Source organism: Aythya fuligula, chromosome 28 (genome assembly GCF_009819795.1).
Source record: "Aythya fuligula isolate bAytFul2 chromosome 28, bAytFul2.pri, whole genome shotgun sequence".
Classification (NCBI taxonomy): Eukaryota; Metazoa; Chordata; class Aves; order Anseriformes; family Anatidae; genus Aythya; species Aythya fuligula.
Window position 1 is genome coordinate 2,484,138 of NC_045586.1, and position 15,726 is coordinate 2,499,863.

Below are 15,726 nucleotides of genomic sequence, written 5' to 3' on the forward strand. Positions count from 1 at the left end.
ATAATAATAAAAAAGTAATCTCTCCTAATTCCTCCAGACAGATGCTCGCTTCACAGAGCTGTCAGGTGTCAGCTCGTCACCCACAGCAGAGGCTTCCAAAGGCGACAAAATCAAAGAGATCCCGGGCAGCCCCTGATACATTTTTGAGGCCAAACCGCCTGGTTTGGCCAGCCAGGCTAGGCTCCCAGGGACAGAGATGCTCCCTATGGAAAATGTCTTCTAAAGCCCCGGGCATAATTTATGATGTATTAGTGACAAGTCAGGCTGGGAAGAAGCCTGTGCAGGAAGGTTTGCAGTGAGAGCCAGAGCCTACAGAGGCCAGTGCAAGCACCTCCGACCCCTCCTGCTGCTGCACCATGAGAGCAGGAGCTCGTGGCAGGGCATCCATACCCATGTACGTGTCGGTCCACTACAAAACCACCTGTCACAAAGTGCTTGATCTCAGAAAGAGTCCTAAAGAGTCAAAAACCTCGGCTGTCCATGCATGATCCCTTGCTAACGGTGTGCACCTTGGTGTCTGTTCTCGGTGCTCTCGCAGGACCTGATGGAAAGCAGGGAGGGGAGCAGCCGAGCGGTGTCTGCAGCCGAAGGCTCCACGGGACGATGTTTAACACATCAGAGAAAAAAAAAGACACGGAGCACGGGATGTGCTGTGCAGCAGGATCGCTTCCAGGCACATGCCCGTGCAGATAGATGCTCAGATGTTTTATAGGGCGGCAGAATCAGCATTCGCTTTACAACTGACCCGGATTGCTAACGCGGTGAAGCCGGGGGCCAGGCACCGTGCCGAGGGCATGGCAACCAGTGCACACCCCGGGCAATGCGCGCTCACGTCAGCCCCGCGTCCGCTCCTGTCTGCGAGCTGAATGGGGTCAGACGGCAGGTTTTGGGGGAATTTCTGCACTCGGCCAAGTCCTTTAGAAAGCAGCTTCGGAAAAGAAAAGAAGCAGCATCCAAAAAGTGAGTCATGTGAGGAGGAATTAGTGCTTCATTAGCGCTGGGGTTTACGAGGAGAGTTACCAGCCCTGTGGATGAGGGCAGCATGTAGCTTGCACTAATCCTGCCTCTGGCAAGTGGCAAGTGAAATCACTGAGAAGAGAGAAAAGAAGAAAGAAACTTTCTGGATGGGAAAGCAGCGTGGTGACAGTGCTCATTGACCAAGAGGAACCAGCCCTTATCATTCACATTATTTCAAGCTCGGGTGTCCCAGGGTGCAGCACGCTCTACCAGCTTGGAGCATGAATTTGAAGTAGTTTTTCTTCCTTTTTTTTTTTTTTTTTTTTTTTTTTTTTCCTTTTGGACAAATGGGCCACAGATGCTGTTACAGCACCACGAGTCTACATGCTCCAAATGCGGTTTCTGGTGGACCCCACAGAACCAGATAGAAGCTAATGAGGGAGGAGTTGCTGTGGTTATTGCTCTGCTGGTCAAGATTTTGGCAGGACACACAGTGCCGAGGCCAGGCATAAATATCCCCTGAGGATATTAAAAGCCCAGTAGGGCTTTTGCTCAAAGTGCTGATGTACTGCGGGAGATGCACTGCGCTGCAATCGCTGGAAGCCAGAGCATCTCAGCACCAAAAGCCTCAGCACGAGCAGCTGAGCCCCAGGCATCACCATCACCACGAATAAATCCATCCTAAGAGCTTTTTGCAATACCAACAAGGGGTGGGGATCTGCTGCAGATCAAAGCCTTCCACTTAGGGATCTGCACAGCTGAGGCAGGGCCAAGGGTGCACGAGAAGGCAGCTTGTCCAGAAGGTCTCCTGGAAGGATGTCTTGGGCACCTGGATTATTTCAAATGGCTCAAAATGCCTCGAGTAATGAAACTCTCGTCCCTGAATCTTGACCAGTGGATGGAAACCAGGCCAGGCTAAAGCAGACGCTTGCTGGGCTGAATCACTTTCCAGCAGCTGCATCGACAACGTCTCCATTGACTGCGTGAGGGTGTTCAGACACCCGGCGCACACGGCGACATCCTCAGCTGGGCGGGTGATTATAGGTTTCCTCACCCGCAAACTGAACGTCTCTGCAGAGCTCTCTGGATTCTGAAGGAAATTTAAGGCAGCTACATTTAAGTTGTCTACACTTAGCGAGATGAATCCCGCCTCCAATGCAAAATGCAAGAGCCTTCACCTCTCTGCACGTATTTGCTGCATTTTTTTTTTTTGCGAGCAGTCAGAGGAATAAAATGGGAATGAGTCATGAAGAAACTTCTTCCTGTAACGGTAACACGAGAGCGCAGAGATGCACTTTATTTGGCTTAGTTACTGGCACGGCACTGCCAAAATAAAAGCAGCCAACCACACAAGCCAGTGTCAAAGCACTTATGACCTTCGCCCAGCAAAGGTTCGCGGGTGAACCTCTGCAGCATCCTCGCTGGCTCGGCAGGAGGCTGCTCCATGCCACGAAGCTCTCCTACCTCCATCCTCCTGGCCCAGAGCTGGTAATTATTTCTTTCTGCAGAGATTCCCTCTACGGCTGCTGAAAACAGCTCTGTGCTGTTCGGGATTTGCTTACTGATGCCTTTATCAGGCTTTCAGTACCTTCAGCCCTTCCTAGGGTCTGATTGTCTCACCTGCATTCCCCCTCCTCGGTTATATCCAGGCACAAATTACGTGCACTGCTTGGGACGCAACAAGTAATGGCTGCCTGGAGGAATTCACCTCTTGCTACGGGAGCGCCCAGACATGAAATTGCAGCAGATTACAGAAAAAGAGTGTAAGAAAGATGCATCTTCGCGTTAAATCTGATCTAATCGTGTACTTGGTGATCTGCTTCAGCTCTGCAAGTCGTGGTGACTCAGTGCCTGCTGGCCCGATCCAGGCAGCTAGCTGAGACAGCTCGGTGTCGCGGCACCGCGAGTCTGCTTCTGCCAGCACCCTGTTTATTTGCATTTAGTGTATCAGAGATCTTCCATCTCTTTATGCAGGGCTGTTTGCTTTGCTGGCTGAATTTGACAGGAGGAGGGATGGAGGACGTGAACTCCCGTGCTTTTTCTTCCCGTGGTTTTCATCGCTGAGCCCGGAGGGGGACTTCTCAGGGGCTGAGGCAGGAACGTTTCTCTGGGGTTTTCGCTCAGTCGGTCTGGCTGCTGCTAAAGTTGGCCGTTAGCCCTCAGTCCCGAATAGGAAAAGCAGAGTCCTACCTCTGAGTAGTTTTAGCAACAGTTTTACTGGGATTTTTATCTACCCAGTGGTTTCTTTACTGCATACAAACGTGCAAAGCTTTCCCTTGTAATGTTTTTATAGCCAGCCCAAAGCTCCCTGATGTGTTTGTAATGAGCCCCATGTATGTATAATTTAGGATATGTTTAATCTCTCTGCCTCTGTAATAAAAAATTTACTGTTTTGGTTGGTTTGGGGCTCTTTCTAAAATATCATCATTTTTGTTTTTTCCAGGCTGACCCAGGAATCCCATGTGGTTGAGTCAGGCTGCTCCAGTAGGGATGGGGAGTAATTGATGTACCGGAGATGATGACCTTTGCTGGGCTGAGACTGCATCTCTCTGTTATTCCTTCTTTCTTTTTTTTTTCTTGAAGTCCTATCTGCATGCGGTTTGTTTTCATCCAGCCCGAGATGGATGGTGCACGGATTTAATGAGGTCGTGTTTTCCCACCAGTTCCATTTGTAGCCATTTAATGTTCAGCTCTGAGTAGTAGATTGAGTTAAAGGCTATTTAAAAGTCTATGATGCAGACAAGCATTCTGCCCAATTTTTGTTCTTTTACATATTTGTTAATGAGCCTCTCCAGGGTAAAGGTGAAGCTTATGGTTCACTTCTTGGAGAAGAAGCCAATTTCATATTCCTGGGTTATGCTGTGGCTGCTCAGATACTCTGAGATCCAGCTCCTGACACAGAGCGAGTGCATATCCTGCACAAGGGTAAAAACATAATCATCGTGGTGTTAATGCTGTGAAAATTCTGGCAAACGTGCTCTTCTGCTGAGGCAGAAACACTTTATGGAGATGTGGAGAATGGGCTGAGCATCACCGAAGGGGGGCAATTCTTCCCCATACCTGTCACTGCGTCCAGGGGACACCGAGGCTTGGGTTGTATCCTGCCAGAAAACTGACCTGAGATGATGATTTCTGCTTGGTCTCAGGACCAAGGATGCACCACTGCATGGGATGCAATTCCCTGACTAAATGGAGATGTCAGGGGCTATTTGGGACCTGTCCTAGTAATTGCACACAGGGGGATCTTCCATCCAGGAGGCAGCTCTGGGATGAGCTGGGAGATGTCTGCATCTCCAGCATGCCAGCCTTCATCAGCTGGCTTGTAGCCTTGAGGGCTTCCTGCAGACAGCCTTGGAAAGCACCTCAGAAAGGTAGCTCCACATCGACCTGGGGGCACAGCTCACACGTGTGCTGGGTTGAAACCATGGCTGTGATGGACACCCCCAGCCCACTGATGTTTGCCATGTCCCCATGTTACTCAGGCATGTGGCCACAAATTCATCCACTCTTTCACCATTCATCCACTCTTTCACCACTCTTTCGTCCTCTGCTGCTCCCCGCTCTCCTCTTTCCCAGAATTTGGCCAGCCTTTATGACAACAACTACTAAACTCACAGCAAAAAATCCTACGTATAACGCCCAGCTGCACAACACTCGAGCCATGCACGTTCTCCATCCTCCACGTGGCTCATGGAAAACTGCACGTACCAATCCCCCGTGCACGCCCAAAGCACTCAGAGCATGCAGAGATGGGCAGACACGGCAGCAAGCAGCGGTGACACACGGCACAGCCCTGAACATCCCAACCCTTGTGGTGCTGGGGCCCAAGCACGACGCCCAGCAAGACCCAGCAGCATCCCGGGGATGGGTTCTCCACACCCCCAGCACTCAGCGCATATCTCCACACACACGCTTCCTCCTGGGGAGGCTGGATGGTGAAAACAGCCACCGCTAGTCCCCGGGCTCTTTAGTTGAAGGGAGCTGTAAAAGGAAAGCTCTCTGCCACATCCCTTTGGACTAACTGCCTTTGAAGCGATTTTACTCCAGGTTCTCTCGCAGCTACTGTCAGGTTATTCGTTCTCTCTGTCAAAACCTTTTTATTCACTGGCAATCTCAGCAGGGTTCCTCACTTGTTAATATTGCTGATTAAATTTCATCGTCTCTAATGTAAATATTCAAAGAGACTTTCCGTCTTCCCACCATTTAAATAGCACAGACCGCGCACTTACACACGCCTGGTACAGGAATTAATTGGAAGGGACTAAATCAGAGGTGCTTGCGCAGGGCACATGCAGATGGGGACGGACACGGCACGTTCCCAGGCACAGCAGAGGGTCCCCAGGCAGCTCGCCAGCCCCCGGCACTGACCCAGACCCAGCCTCTCCTGCCTCAATAAGGGAGAGCAGGGAGCCTCGTGTCCGCCTGCAGGGCATCCTGGCTGGGGTCCAGTCCCACGAACCTGCTGCAGGGAGGAAACCGAGCAGGCCTGAGGTGAGAACCCCCTTCGGCACACGTCGCTTTTCATCCCAAACAGCAAACCTCGGGCAGTTACTGGTGGCTGCAGGGCAGGCGAGGGCACCATGGAGCAGGCCTGGCGCTCCTCCAGCCTCCGATCCCTTTGCTGGCTCCAGGCTCAGTCCTGGGGAGGAATTGCACCTCCCGGCCCTGATAACCCCACCGAAGAGGGACTCAGCTGGGGCTGAGTTGCTGATTTTGGACCAGGAGCTCCTCCCGACCAGCATCCTCTATTTATTAAGCACCATTTAAGATTTTTTTTCAGCTGCCTCCTGCAGTGCAAGGCTCTGGCATGACTCCCCTGCCCTGAAGACCTGGTGCTGGCAGAGGGCAAAGCCGGTGGTAGTCTCAGACGGCCACCGGACTGCTCATAAAACCCTTTCCTCTGCAGGTTCCAGCAGTAATTCCTCTGCTGGTTATAGGAGAAAGCAGCCGCTCCTTGAAGGGCTTTACCTCTTCTGTTAATAGGAGTTGCTTAAGGAGAGCACTTCTAAAGAGGGTCATAAATCTTTGATGAGGATTCACGAACGCGCTGAGCAACGCCAGGCCAGCTGAGAGTGAAAGAGGGAGACAGATTATTCCTGCAGCGCCCAGAGCTCCCTCTGCAAGGCAGGGGCTCAGGAGCCACAGCAAGACCCCGCTGCTGAAGGCGAAGCTGGCCAAGGGGTTTCAAGGGGTTTTGGTGTCAAGCACAGGCCGGCCTCCTCTCCTTAAACCTTCCTCCTAGAGCCTCCCATGGGTGCATCCTTCAAAAAGGAGCTGGGTCCTAGGTTAAGAAGCGCTTACCCTGCGTGTCTGTGACCCTGTTATGAATATTGGGGGGTGCTGCTGTACGCGAGCTGGGAAATGTGGTGGTCTTTCACCTGCTCCTTCCTCTCTTGAAGGAAAAAAAACAACACCCAAGACTGGGCATTTTGCTGAAGGACAGAGATATATCCTGGGCCATCAGACACCGCTAAGAGCTTCATCGCTCCGCTCGCTGCTGCTCTGTGCCAGCAGTGCCCAGCAGTACATTTTCTCCGCTCTCCTTCGCCATCGAGTCATTCCGTCTGTCTCTGGACAGAGGAATGGCATTCTTTTCTCTGGCATATGACAGACCATAAATCCTGAGAAGTATTGATTTCAGCTTCAACATCAGCGGCCAAATACCGACATCGCTTAGGCAGAGGGGAGCGCGGGCACGGTGTGTCACTCCTGCTGCTGGGGACAGCCGCAGGGAGGTACGGGGAGACGGAGGAGCGCTCTTATTGATTCAGCTCCACGTTGCGAGGCCCTTCCCCTTCCTGCATTAAGGGCTAATTTTAGGCTGGGATGATTTGATAATGCTCATCATGCAAACCTGCTCCGTTTCCCGTCCGAGGAGGCCGGTGCTGGGTGGCAGTGGGGTTACCATCCCTGGGTGCCACCATGGTCCTGTCCCATGCGCTGCTGCTTCTCCACCGCTGTCCCCACCTCTCCCCTTCTGTCCCTGGAGGCTCCAGCATCATCCCTCCTACTATGGGCGAGTTCAAGCAGGGCTGGATGGAGACAGTGCAGGGCATGAGGTCGGGGGAACCCAAGGCTTGTCCCCAAACCAAGCTGGGACTCGAATCCAGAGCTATTTCTGAGATTCCAGCAAATCTAACCGGGACGGCGTGGGCAGGAGCCTGGAGCCAGGACAAGGCTCTGCCCTGAGCTGCTCCCCGTGCAGCTGTGCAAAAGCAAAGCGGTACTTGAAGCATTGCTCAACAGGAGGATGGAGGAGGAGGGTGAGCTCATCCCAGCCTTTCTCGACCCAAAATGAGATCCCACCAGTAAGAAACACCACTCAGAGCTACGCTGAAGCCTGAGGTGTGGGGGGGCACGGAGCAGGCTCTGTCCCAGCCCCTAGCAGGAGCCCTGGGTCACTGCTTATCCCAGGAGATGAGGGTGTAGAGGCTGATACCCCCTGCCTTGGGGCAGCCTGGTGCTGTTCCCCCCCCTTCCTGCAGCCGCACTGCGAGCACTGCAGCGAGCGGCGAGATGTCGGGCCAAGAGGAGCTGCACAAAGCCAGGCGTTATCCTCCACCCATGCTGGACACGAAGCCAAGGCGCCTCGCTTTATCGCCGCAGGACAAATCTCAGAGCTCTCCGGGGGGCTCCTGCAAACCCATCCCACCCTGGCACCGCTCCCCGAGCCGGCAGAGCTGCGCTCACCCTTGTCCCTCCAGCTTTGCCCGGCACCGCCGTGGCTCCGCTGCCAACTGAGTCACCAGCCACGCAAGGCCCTGGCTGAAATGACGGTGCAGAGCCTCGATGCTGCCTGGTCTGAGCAGGGCGAGGCTGCTGGCACGAGCCCAGCCTCCGGCCCTGCACACATCCAGCAGAAATACTGCAGATCGCCTGCAGCCAGGCAGGGGAATCAGAGATGATGGAGGAGCAGGGACTGGGCAGCAGCCAGGGGAAGGGAGGGATGCTGTGAGCGCCCAGCTACCTGCTGCAGCATCCCTCTTCATCAAGGGGAGCACCAGAAAAGGGGGGGAATGCACCCCATTCCCTGCCATGCTCACTCCAACCCCATTTCTCTCCCCTCTGCTTTCCTGCTCACTTCCAGCCCCCCTTTGGGCAAGGGCTGGAGCTTAAACACAGCTCCCACAGGTGCAGGGTTGGGGAAAGCTGCCTACCCAAAGGGCTTCCTGCAGCTCTTTCAGCCCACTGAGCCGTTCTCCCTGCAATCAGAACCAGCTGCGTGGCCACCCCAGCCCCTAAGGGGCTGCACGGTTTGGTGCCAAGCAGCCCCCGACCATGGGGGATGCCCAAGGTCTGGAGGTAAAAGAATGGGGAATGGGCAGCCTGCGAGCATCACCCTGTCTTTGCAGAGCTTTTAAAAGTTTGGCACAGGGGATATGGGACCCGAGAGGCATGCAGGATAATCGGAGGCAGGTGGGTGGCACCGGCAGGGCTCCTGAAGGATCTGGTGGGTGCAGAGCCTGTGCTGGGAGCCCAGAGCAGCGTGAAGAGCGGTGCCTTTCCCCAGGCTCTGCCCAGCCCAATCTTCAGCAACATGAGCAAAAAAAAAGCCCTAGAGTCAATTCCAAAAGCTCTGCCAGTTTAGTGGTGGAGAGACACTTGTAGTCATCATTTGGACAGACGGATGGCCAGCCCTGGCTGCCCCCAGACCAGCAGCACTCATCTTTCAGCTTCTTGACTCGTGGCAGCATCGTTCAGAAAGCCTCTGCCTGCGCACTCAGGGCAAGCTGGAAACTGCGACCTGAGCAAACCTGGTTAACCTGTGGCTAACGAAGGCAGCAGTGAGCTGCCTGGGTGAGGAGCGTTTCCAGGGCTCTCCCCCCATGCAGGGAATCACCTCCTGATGCCGTCCTGTGCCTCTTAATCCACATCAAGCTTCATCCCTGTGCTGCTCCTGCTCCGTGCATGGGGCTCAGCCGGGGCTGGCGGCGCTGCGAGCCCACCCAGCTTATGCTAGCGATGTGTCTGTCGTTCAGGAAGCGGCACCAAATGCTCCGAGTACATTCACCATTTAATCTTCTGCCACTAACGAGCCAGCCCCCCGAACTGCTCTGTAGCTCCTTCTCCTGCAGACGGTTCCGTGGAACAGCGAAGTTTGCAGTTCGCTATGGGAACACGTCATTGTCATTACTGATAGAGCATCATATGCTCCCCATCCGCGGGGACAACTTCAGACACAAGCCTCTCCTTCAGGGATGAAACAAATCTGCTACTCCAGCTCTTTAAGCGTGGCAATGAGGAACATGCTGGAATAGCTGAAAGTACATCACTTGAGTCACCCTACCCTTTCCCGTTTGCAGACAGGGCCGGTAATTTGGGTTGCCCACACCCAGCAGAGCGGGGTGTAAGGGTGCCGGTGCTGTGCACGGGGGTCAGCTTGCAGCAGACAGGGGAATGGAGACAAACTCAGCCATTTCTGGTCCATCTATCCCCATTTTTAACAGCAGGAAGCGGAGGGAGGGTGGAAGAGCAGGGTAAGCTCCTTGGCTTGCTTTCCCAGCCCCCATTGACCTGTGGCTTGGGGATTTCCCAAGCCCAAGACGGTGTCTTCAGGTTTAATGGCCCTTGATGCATGTTCCATCCATTAATTCGTCCAGCTGCGATCTGACTCCACGCAGGCTGGTAACATCCCGAGCGTCCTCACCTAACCCCCCATGTTAAGTCAAACATTTCCTTCGGGCTGTTTACAAAACCAAGAGATCTTGGGAAACCAAAGCTGGAGCACGGCCCTGGGTTCCAGTCTGCAATCAGATGGGATGCGCAGGGGCTGGGAGCCAGGCTCTGGCCGAGCAGAGGCCGTGCGAGGAAACGCTGCTGCTTTAAGCTCCAGAGCAGTGCAGAGAGGCTGCAGGATCACTCGCCCTTGTCCCCATCCTCAGCCTCAGTCCACGGTGCTCCAGAGCTCCCTCGGGACTGGGATCACCCAGGCGTGCAGCAACGTGTGGGGCTCAGCTCATGATTTCTGCATCCCACCCACACTCCCCTCCATCCCTCTCGGGTCTCTTCCCCACGCACATCCCTTGTTTGCACTGCTGCTGATGGTCCAGGCTCCTCTCCTGGCCAGGCTGGGCCCCCGAGCAGATCATCTCTGCAGGGATTTAGTCCCGTGGTGAGGCACAGCCTCCCCAGCACCGCTCCTGCTCCTGTAGCAGGCGTGGGTGAGGCTGCACAAGATGCTGCAGCAAAGCGGAGGGCAGCAGAGCACGGGGGCTCGTGCCTGGGACCCCCTTCCCCCGTATTTCCCATTGCACATTCCCATCTTCCAGCTTTCCAACCTCCTTGGCTCTCTATTTATATCAAAGCGGTGCGCCGGCAGGGAGCAGCAAGCAGACCTATTAGGGAGGGCTAGGCTGCTATAAATAGTGCCATCAGTAATTAGCTGCAGAACTATTCGTTAAGTAGGGAAGCGCGTAAACAAGGACCAGAAACACCAGGGCAGAGGTACCCAGGCCGTGGTCCGTGGCCCACCAGCCCCGGGGACCGAGGGGATTTGGAGTCCTGCTGGGGAGCAGGAGGAAGTTTTATGTCCCCATGAGCCTGGCTCCTTGCTGCCACCCTGTCCTTGTCCCTACAATCACTTTGCTTTTGTACCTTGCAAGGCAAAACCCATGTCTGCTCCCACGTCTGCTTCTCCTGCTCAACCCCAGGGTTGTGGACACCCTTTAGATGTCTCCAGAAAGGTGCCCAAACCTGAGCAGCCTCCTCTGAGATGCCCCACGTCTCAGCACATTGCAGGGAGGCAGGAACACGTGGAGAGGTTTGGGGGTCGCTTGGAAGCTGAGAGGAGCTCCCCAGGAGCAGGGGCAGCCCCACGATGTGCCCCCCAGCCCTGGCCAGGGGCGTGCAGGAGCTGGGCTGTGCTCAGGGACCCGTGCTGGCCCTGCTGGGCTGCAGCACGTGCACACCTACACGTGTTTGCTGACCAGATTGGCAGCAGAGCCGGCTGCTTGCATGAGTCAGGCTCCTCTCTGGAAGGGACATGGCCCCGATCCCACACCGGCCATATGTCCCCAGCCCAGGGACCTCTCGGGGTGTTAGCCCCGTCCCGTCCCCGCTCCCCAGCTGGCACATCCTGCCTCCGTGGACACCAGCTCCGAGGCCAGCAAGGCACAAATGACAGGGAACAGACATATTTCTTGCTCTTTCTGGCCATTTCATTAGCACAATTATAATCCCCAAGAGCACCCGGGCTGCACACAAGCGCAGCCCAGGCAAGCGGGGCGCGATTTGCTCCCTGGGGATGCATCGAGCCCGGGTGAAGCCCCAGCACGGAGGCTCCCCGAGCCCTGGGTCCCTGCCAGCCCACCCACCACCCGGCGCCGCGCTCTGGTTTCCGTCCGCCTGTTCCAGCCACCCCCTGCCTGCCTGCTCCGCTTCTGGCCCCTGTACTCGCGTCGAGCAACAGCTTGCTCGGCCCCCTCCCCTGCTGTTCCCCGGCTGCTGCTCCCCGGGAGCAGAGCGAGCAGACATCAGCCCGGCCACGGCCACCCGAGAGACTTCACGCTGGCTCCGCGGGGGCTCCGAGCAGACCCAGGGGTCCCCTCCGTGAGATCCTGGTGGGAATCGCCCCCGGCTCCCCTGCAGGAACATCGCCTGAGTCCAGAATCATCGCGGGAGGATGGAAATGAGTACATCCAGCCAGGACTTGCCACCAAAAGATAAGGCTTTAATTTCCCAGAGCTGCTCCGGGTGCTACATAGCAGAGCGAAGAAGGGAGCATCAGCCCAACTAAGCAGCTTGCGATGGCCTGAGGAGCATGGGCAGATCCAGCCCAGGGCCAAACATCTGCAGGACGCTGCTCCCCTCCCTGCAGAGAAGCACAATTTGGCGGCCCCTTCCCTTGGCCCAAAAGCACCGACTGCACCAAGAGGTTTGGGTTCTGCCAGGGTCCCTCATCCCCTACACAGGTACACCACGGCTTGCCCATTTGCACCACCTGGCAGCAGGATACACCCCACTGACACCAAAATATTTCACGTCGGTGCCTGGAGCTTTGAAAATGACCCTTCTCCTTCATCTGCAGCCTTGGACGAGCCCCCATGCCTTGTGCTGGACACCTCAGCATGTTTTTACGGGCTCGTGCAGGCTGTACCTCCCGTCTCTGGATGTGCACAGTGCTGGACAGCGACGGTTCCCTGTCGTTGGGAGGACCGAGAGCCAGGAGCAATTCCCGGATGCAGAAGGCTGTTATTGGTGGCCCCGAGCCAGGAGTTGGAAATGGTTCTCGGGAAGGAGCTCATCAGTGCTCGAGTGCCTCCAGCCAGGGCGTGCAGGGTGCTGCGGACATGCACAAACGTCAGAATGTGAGCAAAAAAAGGTTCCTGTTCAGATGAGTTTATCTCCACTTGGCTTTACGCGTGTCCCTTCCAGCCTTTGGTGGAGGCTGTCCCTTGTGGTGCCACCAATAGGTTCTGGGGCCAGCAGCCTACAGAAAGACACAAGAAATGGTGATAAGTGGTCCTCCCTGAGCTTCCCACGAGACCAGAAGAGGAGGGATCAGGCAGAAGCCCACGCCTGTCACAGAGAAGGACAAACCGATTTACACACTGCTGCCATCCTCTGAGTACAGCCAAGAAAAGGGGGCTGACCTGAGATGCATCCAGCTCTGGTGTTCGGAGTGAAAGATGCCTAGGGAAAAGACACTTCCCTCAGCAGAGACCTTGGCCTCGGGTGTAAATGAGATGGACAAGGTGAAGGCAGTCACCGAAGGACCCAGGATCACCAGGAACTGGGCCTTGGTCATGCTCTGAATCAGGCTGAGCATCAGCCGAATTGAGAGGCCGGGCTGCTTTCCCTGCTGATGTTCAGAAAACATCCCCGAGGACCACAGGAGGTCCACGTGCGAGCAGCACGAAGCAGAGGTCGGCTGCCTGTGTTTGGGAATCTTGGCCAGCAATTTTGCAATCCGATTTCACCATTTCATGTTGCTCTCCGTGTAAGCACGGCATCCACAAAAAGACAACCCACAGAGAGCCTGGGGTGCTCTGACTTCCCTTGAAGGCAACTTTCAGCTGGGAAGGGCGTGCTGGAGCTCCCAAGACACCTTAGGCTAACGGCACGCTGTGGCCAGCAGCTTCCCAGCTCCGCAGCTGTGACAGAAATCATTTAATTCTCTTCATTCCCAGTTTGCTCATTTCAGTGTCGCTGGAAATCCCCTGTTCCTAAGACATGTTGTTTTCTCATCATCCCAGAAGCTCGCATCATCACTGTGTCCTAATGCCTCTCACATCCTCCTGGCCTCAGGTCACCGATCCCAGTTTCCTCGTCCTCTCTTCCCAGCAGAGTTCTGGGGACTTCCACCATGGGGAAAGGCATTTTTGTCACCACCCTTTATAATGCTCCCATTCTCGGTTCTGTCCCCTCACTCTGAGTTATCCCCACACGCAGCTCCCTAAAGAGCTCCGCTCTGTTTGGCTGAAAGGTTTTCAGGCTCTGAGAGGGGCTCATCCATCAGCCGGAGATTTGGCAGCTTTCCTGGGACTGTCAGTTCCCAAGAACAAACAGCTGCAAAGGCACCATCCTCTTCCCGGCATCGGGGAGGAGCACACACGGTTTCAGCCCATTGCAGGGAAACAGCCAAGCACCAGAACCATGCCCTGGAGCCAGCAGCACTCAGCCCAGGGGCTGTCTCCAGACTGGATCGGTCCCCTCCTTGTCCCCAAGTGGCTCGGAGACGACGGCGCCCTCCGAGCATCGCCACGATGTGCTGGGACTGGAGCTGAGCTCAGCACCATGCTGCGTGCTCCCATCCGGCACAGCAAGGACACGTTGGGTGTCTGTCCTCAGGGGACACAACTGCGTGACAAGAGCCTTCCCCCTTTGTAAATCCTCGTGCACAAACCCTCCCCGTGACCGTCAGCCGCCCACCCGTGCCCAAGGAGCACGCGTTGCTCTCCTGTGAGCCCCCTGGCTCCGAGCACACCTTGCTCCATGCGGCAGGCGCCGTTCTCACTGCTGGCACCCAGCCCTTCGCCAGCCCAGCTCTACAGCTCGTCCAGCCAGGCTGTCTCTTTGTCCTGGTAAATTAAACGTGTCCAGGAGCTGTTCTGCGGCACTGCTGCTGGCTGGCATCACCCAGCCCATATCCAGGCGATCAAACTCATCCCTTCAAGCTCCACAAGGGAGCCCGGCACACAAAGTGCTCCTCAGCACAGTCCCTGCCCAGCAAAACCTCCCTGTGCCCAGCCAGGAACAGTCGGGGAGAGCACGATTTGGCCCAAACCAAACCCATCTAGAGACGCTGCTGTGAATGCGATCCAGTGGCAATCCCTTGGCACTGGTTAACTCACTAAAGCGGGCATTTGGCCACATCTGCGAGGAAACAGCGGAGTTTTCCCCCCGAGCACTGGGCTCTGAGTTGGAGGGAGCCTCGGCGATGCCTCCTGCAGCACAGTCTGCCCTCCATGAGCTGAAGGGAAGGTTGGGTTCTGCGAGAGTTGCCTTCCCCTGGGGGTTTTAGCAGGCTCTCCTTGGGGAGGAGCTGTGCTTTTCTGTGTTGTGGATTTGAGGGAAAACCGCTCGCTGTGTCCTCTGGAGGAGGACAAGTCCCCTTGGCAGTGGTTTCCTTTCCCCCTGCCTCTTTTCCACGCTTACCACAGCTTTGGTGCCTTGCACAGCATCGTTCACCTCCTTCAAAGGCAGGATGGGACCAGTCCTGAGCTCCCTTTCCCAACAGCACGTTGGTGGCAAAGCAAAGCAGAGTGGAGACAGACCAGAGGCCTGACATCAGCTCTGGCTCCTGGGGAAAGGCAGCTCACAGATTCCCAGCCCAGCTCTGCTCCTGACCGCAGGCAGGAAGGCAGAGCTCTGGTCACCCAGATCCTTCCTTCACAGCTCTTTGCTTCCCTCCCAGCTCCTGGTGCGCCTGCCAGGATGATTGCTTTTTTTTTTTCTTTTTTTTTTTTTTTTTTTTTTTTCGGTGTTCAACCCTGAGAAGTCATATTTAACAGCTCTGTTATTATTCAGAGCTTACGTAACTCTTCACACGGCAGAAAACTGTGCAGCCTCTTCACTGCTGGCTCGCCGTCCGCCAAACGCCGCGGGGCTTCTCCCTCCCGACACGTGGGGATTTGCACAGACAGCCCGGCACAGCGCAGCTGCATTCACAGCAACACCTCGGTCACCTCCGCTCACCGCAGCCCACGCATCTTCTGCATGCTCCAGGAGCTCCTCTTCCTTAGGTCTTCCCTTTTTGCAGCCATCCTCTCCCTGGCGGAGGCGCCAGGGGGAAGCCAGGCTGGAGAAGACACCCAGGGGTGCTGCTGGGCTCTCCGGGTGGCAGCGCCAAACCTCGAGTTCACCAAGGGTGAGGTCTTCTGGGGAGCTGCACCCATAGGTGAGGTGGTCTGGGTGGCCTGGAGAGAAACACCAAGGTCCGTGGGGAGATGCAGCAGCACCTAAATGGAGAGGGAGAGGAGCACAGAGGAAAGGAAGGGCTGGGGCTCACTGCCTGGAGCTGGGACACCCAAATGGCCTTCACAAAGGGCCTCCAGCTCTGAGAACAGCCACGGAGAGGGACCCGAGGCAGGGCTGGGCCTCCTCTAGGTGCTCCCAGGGATGCTGGTTGGCAAAGGCAGCTGAAAAGCCTTGCCAAAATCAGTTCCAACAGCAGCCACTGCTCCCTCTTTTCCATCACAGCCATCACATGGCAGGAGGGGACGGGGTCAGACGGGCACACCTGGTAAATCCCCGCTGAATCCTCCCAGGCATTTCTTGTCCTTTATGTGCCCCAAAACATCTTCCATGAGGTGAAGCTGAACAGCCTGC